Source organism: Miniopterus natalensis, chromosome 1, assembly GCF_054644295.1.
Source record: "Miniopterus natalensis isolate mMinNat1 chromosome 1, mMinNat1.hap1, whole genome shotgun sequence".
In the NCBI taxonomy this organism is placed as follows: domain Eukaryota; kingdom Metazoa; phylum Chordata; class Mammalia; order Chiroptera; family Miniopteridae; genus Miniopterus; species Miniopterus natalensis.
The window spans coordinates 56,911,079-56,923,054 of record NC_142081.1 but is presented as its reverse complement, the minus strand read 5'-3'; positions in this window follow the sequence as shown (position 1 = coordinate 56,923,054).

Sequence of the window (11,976 nt, the reverse complement as noted above, 5' to 3'; positions counted from 1 at the left end):
CTAAGAATAGATGCTGTTGCTTCCCAGTCACTTCTCAATGAAATATTTTTAGATGATTTCACTTCTGTTAATCTGCATTCATTTCTCTCATTAGACATTTTTCCCCTTTATTAGAATGACTGTACTTGACAAAAGGCAGTGGCAGTCTCTGATAAAATGTATCTAGAGGAATGGGCTTTAGTCTGGTTTGGCAGCATAAACACTGAACTTGAAGCAGGATATCTGGGTCCTGGTCCTGGCATATCTTTCAAAGTTCTCCATGAACTGAATCAATCTGTTTTGACCTCAACTTTTTTTTTTTTTTTTAACCTATAAAGCAAGGTAAACTCCAAGATCCCTTCTACTATAATGATCCTCTCAAATGGTGAACTGTGAGCTAATTAGCAGCCTAATGTCCTGTCTTTCAGAGGATTTGCCTGCCAGAAACAAAACAAATTAAAACATTTGCTTCCTAAGAAAGGGGCTCTTAGGTAGAGTTCCCCAGACAATGCTGAGGTAAGAACCTTAATCTATGCACATGATAAACTATACTAGCAATGCTAATCTGTCATTAAAGTTTAATTAAATTAGGTTCAGAATCAAACCGTGATCTTCTGGTTTATAGGTCGACACTCAACCCCTGAGCCACACCAGCCGGGCTGGTAACATTTCTTTACTGTCACAACTGAGGGGAGGGAATATTATTAACATCTAGTGGGTACATGCTAGGAATACTGTTGATACTACAAAGAACTGACCTGCCCAAAATGTCATTAGTGTTGCTTTAAGAATCCTTGCTCTTTCAGAATTAATTTGGGGTTCAGTGCTTCTCACATTCAGCAATGGAGTGGCATGGTAGCAACAAGACTGAGAAAGTTCTGAAACCTAAAGGAATACAGCAAGGCTCAGGCAGATAAAGAATAGAAACCAAATCAAAATGAGCTGTGAACATTCCCTTTCCTCCTGGTGATCCCCTCACTGTCCTACTCTCTAATTCTATGGTAATGGTCATTTTATACCCTTCATATAGTACAAGGTTCATCAATGATACAAGTATAATATTAAAAAGGTTGACTCAGAATGCAATAGGCCTAAACTTAGAAGGGCAGTATTTAATTACTTCTTCCTTTGGGATAAGTTCCTTCTAAGAGGCAATCCCTCCTTGAAATTTGGCTTCTATTGCACTTCTTAAATTACTCCCATCTCACCTCCAATTTACTAGTATAAGGTCTTGTTTTGATTGTTACTTATATGAGATAATTTTTCAAGAGGAATATTAGCTTGGTTAGGCCCAGCTGAGCTCCCTACTAGAAAAAGTAAGCAGTAATTCCTTTTATGACCTCGCTCTCACTTATTTGCATTCTAATATGTTTCCATGAATTAGAAATAAAGGGGTAGAATAGCAGCTTGTGCTGGGAATTACAGATAACATTAGAAGAATGTCACATTGGTGATTATAATCCTGTGTGTCATAGAACAAAAAAGGCTGAGAACTATTGGCTTATTAGAAATTTTAGCAATATCATAAATAAAACATAATTAGAAAGGTAAATCAGTTACTGTAAAGAATATTCATTGTAATTAACATTTGATAGTTTTATATGACCTGTTTTTAGAATTCCTGTTACTGTTCTACTCTATTAGAAAACATGGTTTAAAGTAACCCAACCTCTGGAGTTTGGAGCTTTACTTTGGTCACCATGTACACTCAATTCAGTCTATCCACATTTCCATGTAAGATCCATCTATTAGATAAGTTTTTATTTTTTTTTATTTATTTATTTTTAAATTTATCTTTATTGTTGAAAGTATTACCGGTGTCCCATTTTTCCCCCTCAATTGACCCCCTCCACCTCGTTCCCACCCCCTCCCCAGGCCTTCACCCTGCCATTGTCTGTGTCCATGGGTTATGTATATATGCATATAACTTCTTTGGTTAATCTCTTCCCACCCTCCACCCCCCTTCCGTCTTCCCTCTGAAATATGATCGTCTGTTATATGTGTCAATGTCTCTAAATCTATTTAGTTCATCATATTCTTTTGTTCATTAGCTTCTTGTTAAAGAAGACCCTTCAACATTTCCTGTAGTCCTGGTCTGGTGGTGATGAACTCCTTTAGCTTTTCCTTGTCTTGAGAAGCTCTTTATCTGGCCTTTAATTCTAAATGATAGCTTTGCTGGGTAAAGTAATCTTGGTTGTAGTTCCATGTTTTTCATCACTTTGAATATTTCTTGCCACGCCCTTCTGGCCTGCAAAGTTTCTGTTGAGAAATCAGCTGACAGTAGTATGGGTGCTCCCTTGTAGGTAACTAATTGCTTTTCTCTTGCTACTTTTAAGATTCTCTCTTTGTCTTTAATCTTTGGCATTTTAATTATGATGTGTCTTGCTGTGGGCCTCTTTGGGTTCCTCTTGTTTGGGACCCTCTGTGCTTCCTGGACTTGTAAGTCTTTTTCTTTCCCCAGGTAGGGGAAGTTTTCTGTAATTATTTTTTCAAATAGGTTTTCAATTTCTTGGTCTCTTTCTTCCCCTTCTGGCATCCCAATAATACGAATGTTGGGCCTCTTGAAGTTGTCCCAGAGGCTCCTTATGCTATCTTCATATTTCTGGGTTCTTTTTTCTTTTTGCTCTTCTGGTTGGGTGTTTTTTGTTTCTTCATGTTCCAAATTACTGATTTGATTCTCAGCATCTTCTACTCTACTGTTGATTCCCTGTAAATTATTCTTCATTTCAGTTCGTGTAGCCTTCATTTCAAATTGGTACTTTATTTTGTCATAAATTTTCTCAATTATTTTCGTCATTCTCTTACTAATATCCTTGAACATCCTTATAACGATTATTCTGAACTCTGTATCTGTTAGTTTGCTTGGATCTATTTCGCTTAGTTCCTCTTCTAGAGATTTCTTCTGTTCTTTCCTTTGTGACATGTTTCTTTGCCTCTGCATTTTGGCTGCTTCCTGGTGTTTGTTTCTATGTATTGAGCTGCTATGTTTCCTAGAATTTGTAGAGTGGCTTTGTGTAGTAGGTGTCCTGTAGGGTCCAGTGGCTCAGCCTCCCCAGTCACCTGGGCTGGGCCTTCTAAGTGCTCCCCTGTGTGGGCTGTGTGCAACGTCCTGTTCTAGTTGAGCCTTGGTTGCTGTTGGTGTCACTGGGAGGAACTTACCTCCAGGCCAATCAGCTGTGAGGACCAGCTGCAACTACAGCCAAAGAGCTGCTGTGCTGGAGACACCCCTGTGGAGCAGGATTTACTTCAGTGGAGCTTTGGCATTCACCAAGTGCACCCCTTGAGTATGTCACTCGTGGATGTGGTAGGGTTGTAATCCAGCGTAGTCGAGTCTGACCACCGGGTGCACTATCTCTGGGGCCTCCCGGGAGGTGCAAAGTCAGCCTCTGCCAGTGCCTTGCCCAGGGCCACTCAGCATGAGCTACACAGCAAACCATAGCTGGCTCTACTTGTGCTGGGCTTGGAGGTGTCCAGGAGAGGCCAAGCTATGAGCCAATGCAGGCTGCTGCTAGTGCCAGGGTTGGGGCCACTTATCAAGCTGTATGGGGCCCGCTGCTGCTTGTTTGAGAGATTTTAGGAAAGTCCTAAGCATGAGGCTTGAGAGGCCCCTTACACAGAAAAGCCCCTGGAAATGGCTTGGATGATCTGTAGGTGGGGAGGGGAGGGGCCTCTGGGAATCATGGAGCGGCTCAAAAGGTGTGAGTCAAGTGCTGGCGATTCAAATATGGCGCCTGCCTACCGGCTGTGGGCGAGGAGGGCTTGCCAAAAGAGCAATGGCCTCTGCCAGCTCTTCTGTCTGGGAGAAAGCCACCCCTCCACCTCTCACCCCAACTTCAGGCAGGTTAGTTCCTCCCCAAATGTCCCAGGTTCCTTTCAGGCTGCTGTCCGGCGCTGGGGCTCAGAGGGAGCACGTCTGAGTGAGTCCATGCGTGGGCCCTTTAAGAGGAGCTGCTGGGGCTCCCGCAGCCTCCACAACCCTCAGGGACAGTCCCCGCTGGTTTCACAGCCCAGAGTTGTGGGGACGTCTCTTCCCGGCCCTGGAGCCCTGGGCTGGGGACCTGCTGTGGGGCTGGTACCCCTCACTCCTCCAGGAAACCCCCACCACCAAGATTCCCTCCCGGGTTTAAACCGTGGCACCGGGTGTGGGCCTGCAGCTGGGTCTCCGGGATTCAGCCCGGATCCGCCCACGTCTCCACCCCTCCTCCCGGTCTCGGTGCTTCTTCAGGTGCCTGGTTGTAGGGCTTCTGTTCAGCCAGGTCTCAGGAGGCTCTGAGTGATGGCGGTTCTGTATTTTAGTTGTAATTTTGATGTGGTTGCGGGAGGTGGTGGGTGCAGCTGTTACCTACACCGTCATCTTGTTTCCTCTCTAGATCAGTTTTTAAATTTCAAGACTATGACTACTCATTTAAAGAGTATAAATCATTTTGACTCCATGTCTATAGTAGAAATTAGCTAAAATGTCCTAAGACACAAAGTATGGGAAAATGACCAGGTATCAGTTTCTGTTTTATAACATCAGTTGATGTTTTATAAATCTCAAATGATTGCTGTCAAGAAAAGATTACAACATTTGACCCAAAAAGAAATTATTTGCTCCTGGAATGAAGTTAAAAACAGAGGTAACTAGAGCAGCACTTCCCCCAGGTATGTTTACTCCATGGGACAATAATTCTAAGGAAGTCCGCAAGTGTTATGGCAAAAAAAAGAAAAAAGCAGGGTGTTTAAAATCAAGACCCAAATTAATAATTTCAGTAAGTGAAAAATGTCAGCTCTCTAAGAGGCAGGCATCAATTAAGATGGTTTTCAACATAGTCCCCTTATTTTTTATTCCAAATAGTATTAAGTATTTAGTGGATATTATCTGTACTGGTTCATCAGCCATCTGCTCCTGGTGATCTTGCTCCTAGAATTTTGTCAAAATTTCAAACTGACTGGAGATTGACCCCACCCTTTCCTTAAGACACAACCTAGTTACTACTCCGTCTCCCAGGTGACCTGCCTTCTCCTTCAATCAAGACTGACAGTGAAGACATCCAATGACAGCTTATTCTTTATCATTTGGAATACTAAAAGGTAGGCTTCTTCTCTTCTTTACTAAAGATAATGTGAAGTGGTAAGCATGCAAAGATTTTTGCAACATTATAGTAAATCTGATATGTTCTTTCCTCTGATAGAATTTATATGCATTATTTATAGAAAAAGAACAATCTAAGCCTAAGCTAATATAATATTTCCCCAGTAACAACTTAGCTCTCCAAGTAACAGTTTGTAATGTCCACATATTCACAGGCATGTTGGCCACAGACTCAGCCTGCTATATCCAACACATGCAAAGTTAATAGGTTTCATTGTACATGAATGTTCATAGAACCATCATTCATAATGGCCAAAAATGGAAATAAACGAAATACTCACCAATTAATAATATAAACAAACTGTGGTATATCCATATGTTGGAATTTTATACCACAGTAAAAAATAATGAAGTACTGATACATGTTACAGGCATGGATGAACCTCAAACCTGTTACGCTAAATGAAAGAAGACAGCCACAAAAGACTACATACTGCATGAATCCATTTATATGAAATGTTCAGAATAGGAAAACCCATAGAGAAAGAATATAGGCCTAGAAAGTAGGGATAAAGGGGAGTGACTGCAAATGGGTTTCTTTTTGAGATCATGATAATGATCTGGAATTATAGTAATGATGGTTGCAAAACTGTAAATATACTAAAAATCATTAATTATACACTTTAAATGAGTGAACTATGGTATGTAAATTATATCTCAATAAAACTGTTTAAAAATTTAATAGGTTTCTTCATTATAGAACTTTGCAGAGCCTTTAATATATTAATGTAACTTGTAAATCTTTAAGTGGAAAGCAGAGAACGAAGTACTTCACATAATAATTTGCTCCATGGACCAAAGCCCTCCCTCACATGTTTTATGAGCATCCCACGGAAATGGTGTTTTTATAAATTCAACAGTTCACAAAGGCAGAATTCAAATGCCAATGGACATATAAAATAAAGCTACAATATCTAGATTTTGCCTATAAAAACAACAACAACAAAAATTTATAAAAACAAATGAAAAGTTTCCCGGTTGGCAAGGGTTATGTATAAGGAAGCAAGGCCTCTCACACAATTCTGATGCAAATGTAAATTAATAAAATATCTTTGTAGGGCAATGCAGCAATGCAGATCAGCAGCCTTAAAAATATTCTTTTTTTCCCTGCCAAATATTTCCACTTTTAAGAACTTATCCTGAGAAATCCTTTAGGAATAGAAACAAAATATCATTTATAAATATTCACCCAGAATTATATATTGTTTAAAATTAAGAAAACCATATAAATTACCAGAGATAGGGTATTTTTGAAGCTATGGCATACACATAAGTCAATTTGCAGGTAGAAAAACTCTAAGCTAGTATTTATAGACAATCTTTAAAGAAGTTCCAAGCAAGAGATAAATTCTTATTAATTCTTGGATAGTGTTTTGGGGAATAGTTCAGTGGATTTAAGTAAGATGGGTCAGATAATACCGCAGCTACGACATATATTCTAACCAATAATGTTTCAAGGTAGTAAATTCTTAGACTTAATTTGTTCCCACTCAAAAATTATCCCCCAGTGGGAGAGGAAAAAGAAGAAATGCAATGGAGAGAGGTCTCCTGCTCCATGCATGCTCAGGAGAGTTGGCCATCAGTCTTGCTCAAACAGGGCCTTCTTGGGGAATAAAAGGCAGGTCTGGGTGTGAGGAGCACTAGGCATGACGAACTTTCCAGGCCCTACCTGCCATTCCACTCCTAGACCAAAAGAATTGTTTGAGTAAAGCTAGCTGACTAAACCAGGAATCTTGTTTCCTTTTTCTGTGGAATCTATTTTCCAAAGCATCAGTCAGCCATTCTAATGTTTTCTAGAAGTAAAGAACAGTCTCGACAGACGTTTCCTCCAAAACAACTTCCCAGAGGGGGGAAAGGGGGGATATGTATCTCTTACACGTTGGCAAAAGGAGGTATAAGGCATGGCATGATATTCAGTCAAAAAAATTGATTTCATTATGATAAAGCCAGAGGTATAAAAGTTAACCGCCTGGCTTAAGACTCAAGACAATTACATTTCCACACAATTCTTACGTAGATTTAAGAGAGTAGAAAGATCTGAGGTTGTCAGATAAAGATCTTCAAGGATTTAGTGCTGTGCCAATTCTCTCTACAGGTGGAATATCTTCTACAGTTACTGAAAGGACTGTAAATTCATATAGAAAGAAACTTCTGATCAGTTCTCCAGGGTTCCCTATTTCAGTGAAAGGTCCCTGAATGGATCCAGTTGCCCAGATTAAAAACTGTTTCCCTGGCTTTATAATTTCTCAAAGGAATTATTGCAACAGTCTCCCAACTGGACTTGTAGGCACAGTCACACTTAACTAGAAAAGTCTTTCTAAATCATGAATCTGATCATGTCATTCTTTCTTAAAAACTTTTGGTGGCTGGGAGAGGGATAGAAATATCAGTGATGAGAGAGTCATTGATCAGCTGCCTCCTGCATGCCCCCTGCTGGGGATCAAGCAGGCAAACTGGGCATGTGCCCTGACTGGGAATCAAACCTCGATCTCCTGAATCATAGGTCGATGCTCAACCTATGAGCCAGGACAGCCACGACAGCCAGGCCAAAGTCCTCATCTTTAAGGATGTCACAATTTAACAGGATGATAAATATGTAATTAATAGCTATAATACAGGTATAATAAGTATAATATCAGACAAGTAAGTTAGGTATAATAGAGACACAAAGAAGGAACTAATCAGGGACAGACATTCAACTAGGATCATAGAGGACTTAGAGAATGAGAAGGCAGTGCATCAAGGGAAGAGAAACAGAGTGTACCAATGCATGAAGGCATGAAATAGCACAGCGTGATACAGTGTGATGTACACACATATCATTTTAAGTAAGTTACTTGGCTTTGCAAATTAACAGATTTTCTTTAAAGTACCAATAATTTTTAATAAGTATTTAAAATAATACTAACAATGCCCAGATGCCAAAAGAAAGAACACTGTGTATACCAATATAATGTTAATAAGGAAGTGCTCACAAACATATTTCAAAACATATTAGTATTTCAAAGTTCCTATGCTACTCTGGTGGAAAATGTGGTGCTTTGCAAACGTTGACTTCTGTTCTGTCTTGGGGTGCAATGTGCTTCTCCAAGATACTGGCAAATCAAAACATAGCACCTGAACAGGAGCAGTGAAGTGAATTTATTTACCTGATATAGATCAGGGGATTGTACTGCTGAAAACAATACAAACAACATGCTGAAACTACAGATTTAGTGAAAAACTATGTAGGTTAAAAGAAAAAAAGCTTTTAGCTTCTACTTAAAGCTCAAACAATGGATAAATGAGGATCTGCTTAAAGGGAACTACATAACACACAACTAGCTCTGCTCTTCGTTGTGTTTTCTGCCTGAACCTCAGCACAGGTGGGTTTATTGTGATACCAGGCTAGCAGCAGCAGAAGCAGGTACACTGCACCAGGGGACCAAAATAAATAAAATAAAGTTTTGGAAAATTACACAATGATCATTTGAAACCAGCCCCCACATAAAGTACCTCAACATTAAATGGGGCCACATTTAATTGGAAAGCCACCAAGAGCTAGAAGATTACATGGACTGCAGTGCAGAAAACAAAAAATAGGGCAGAAACCTTGGGTTTTCTGCCAAGTCCAGAAAACTACATTGTAGACTATGCAGAGGTATGACCATCTTTTCATTGATTGCCAAGAATCTAAGTCTGTTTTTTTAAAAAATTACAAAGGAAATAGAAGCAATATATTAAGGAACAAGAACCACTATGTTTTGGAGAGAGATGTCAGAAGTGATGAATTATAAGTCAAAAATATTTATTGAATCCCTGCCATGTGTCTGTTAGTTCACTTAATATGTACTTTCTTAATATCTACTAGCTACTATGCTACCCACTAAGAAGAGAGAAAATAAAAGTGGTAAAATCTGTAGTTTCTGGAGCTTGCAGCTAACTGGACAGTCAAGACACGCCAATGTGAAAGAGTTGAGTAGCAATGTAAGGCAGCGTTATATTCTATGATTATTGCCAAAACAATACAATTTGTAGACGACAGGTGCTTACTTCAGAAGAGAAAGAGATGAGCTAAGCAGAACCTTGAGGAAGATCTCCAAGAGGGAGGATTTGTGCTGGCTCTTGAAGAAAGTGTGAATTCTGATCTTAGGTCTGCCTTTAACCAGCAGAATAGAATAATTAAGTCACAGTACTTCTTTGGATTTTCATCTTTATCTTCATACTTCAAAATGGGAGTTTTAAATTAGGCAATCTCTGAATTGCCTTCCTGTTCTAAAATTCCATCATTCGAGAATATAAGAAAAAGCATAAGGGTAAAATGGTTAGGAGGTATTCAAAAAGTGTTTCAGACAAATCCAAAGAAACTGGGAAGAAAAAAGTGAGCAGTCATTGGAGAAGGAGAAGAAAGCCTAATGGGTTCAAATCAAAAGTACGGTTTACTGCACACAATCTGTTAATGTGGTCCAGCAGAAAAACAGCTACTAAAAGTCTAGTAAAAGGCAGACCTGTTGCAGCAAAATAAATTGCTGTGATAGAAATCTAGAGGATATCAAGGAGGCACAATAAGATAATGATCAGTTCTACCTGGCAGCAGCAGGGGGTGGGGTCTGTCAGGAATGTTTTAAAGGAGGTTGACTGCTTGGGCATTGCTAAAGGAGAAAGAGACTGGAAGCCTCAGGAGAACTTTCCTGTCTCTGCTCTACGCACTGCAACTCCTCCTACCTACAACAATATATGGCACACAAAGTCACTCAATGAATATTTGAATAATTAGTTACTCAGATAATTAATGTACATGCCCTGATATAAAGGACTGAACAAAGTGGGCTTCCAATAACACAATGCCATAATAATGAATTTTTAAAATTTTTCATTTACCAACATTACTCACATCATAATAACCTTTTCAATTTTCTCAATCAACTATTATATTAATAATATAATTGTAATTGTATGGTTGTCTAAGAAATTTGTATTATTGTTATTAATAATAAATGGTAGTGCCCTGATGGGCGTAGCTCAGCAATTGAGCATTGACCTAGATTGAGGTTCGATTACCGGTCAGGGCACATGCCTGGGTTGCGGACTCGATCCCCAAAAGGGGGCGTGCAGGAGACAGCCAATCAGTGACTCATCATTGATGTTTCTCTCTCTCTTTTCCCTTCTCCCTTCCTCTGTCTGAAATCAATAAAGATATATTTTAAAATAATAATAATAATAATAATAATAATAATAATAATAAATGGTAGAGAAGGAAGTGGGGAAGGCATTCCAATATAGACTATCCAAACAAAGGATCAGAGACATACTATAGCTTGGGAAACAGGACATCCTTAGAGCTACGGACATAAGGAAAAAATAAGTCTGAAGAGGCTGATAGAGGCTGGGTTACAGTTCTACCAAAAATATGGGCATATAGGTCTAAGATTGCCAGTTTTTTTACTCTAATAACTTCTTTTTTAATGTCAAAAAATATACTCATGTGATGGTAATTATACTTTTAGTGTCTATTAAATAAGAAAACATAATGAAAAAGGGTATGATGAAATTAATAGTAATTTTTAAATAAGTTTTAATTTTACCCATCACAATAGTGTTTAGACATTTTTAAAAAGTAGTGAGATTTTGTAGAAATTATATATTCAATATATAGACAAAGGTTAGTGAGTATATAGATTCATTCATGCCCTCCCCACAAATTGAGAACCACTGCTATTTGCTAATATATGTACAGTGCCTATTCTAAGCACTGTACACGTTATTAACTCAATTCACACAACAAACATATGAGGTAGACATTATTATCCCCACTTGTGGCAGTTTGTTTTTACTGCCTTCTACTTCTTATCTTTTCCTTTATTAAGAGACTGTAATTTTCAACTGAAGACATTGCTGATGTAAGACTATATTTCCTTGCCTCCTTGGCCTCTGGGGGTGATCATGTGACTAAGTTTAGATCAAAGAGAAGTGGAAATGTACTTTTGAAGAAGTCTTCTTAAATATTGGAGGGGTGTGCCCTTCTTCCTTCCTGCTTCCTGTATCAAAAATGTCATGTCTGGCCCTGGCTGGTGTGGCTCAGCTGGTTAGAGCATCCTCCCATACACTGAAAGGTCATGGGTTCGATTCCCAGTCAGGGCACATACCCAGGTTGTGGGTTCAATCCCCCGTAGGGGTGGATACAGGAAGCAACCAATCGATGTTTCTCTCTCTCTCCTCCCTTCCTTTCTCTCTAAAAATCAATAAAAACATATCCTTGGGTGAGGGTTTTTAAAAGTTTTAGAAAATAAAAGAATGTCATGTCTGGAAGTGAAGATGGGGGATGACAGAGTGGTGAGTTGGAAGGAGCCTGCCATGTTAGTCTTAGATGGCCTGCTTCTGGACTTTTTTATGGGAGAGAGAAGAAAATCCTATCTTTAAGTTATTCTTTCCACTGTTATATGGAGCCAAACTTAATCCTAATGGATATGCAATTTTGGAAATGAGAAAATTAGAGTACCGAGGTAAGCACTTTGTCTGATGTTAAAAAATTAATAAGAAGTAGAGAGAGACTTCTAACTCACCTATTCTTACTCCAGAGCTCACGTGACCCCTACAGTGTGTTGCCTCTTGGACATGGGTTCGACATAGGGAAGTAACTTAACAAATGTGTGTTCTCTTCACTAGTATTGGTTGCAGGCTGCCACTCAGAGGAAGCATTCCCTTCATAAGGTAGCCTTCTAAAGAGGTAATTCTGAAGGGGGCTGATGACTGAGGGCTATCTGCTGGCAGCACTCTCAGCATCTGGGGGAATAAGTCTTCCTTCCTGAGAGGGGATCTGGGTGGCACATCATAGCATCCACCTCCTATACATAACATCATACCTCTTCCTGTGCCTGTTACCA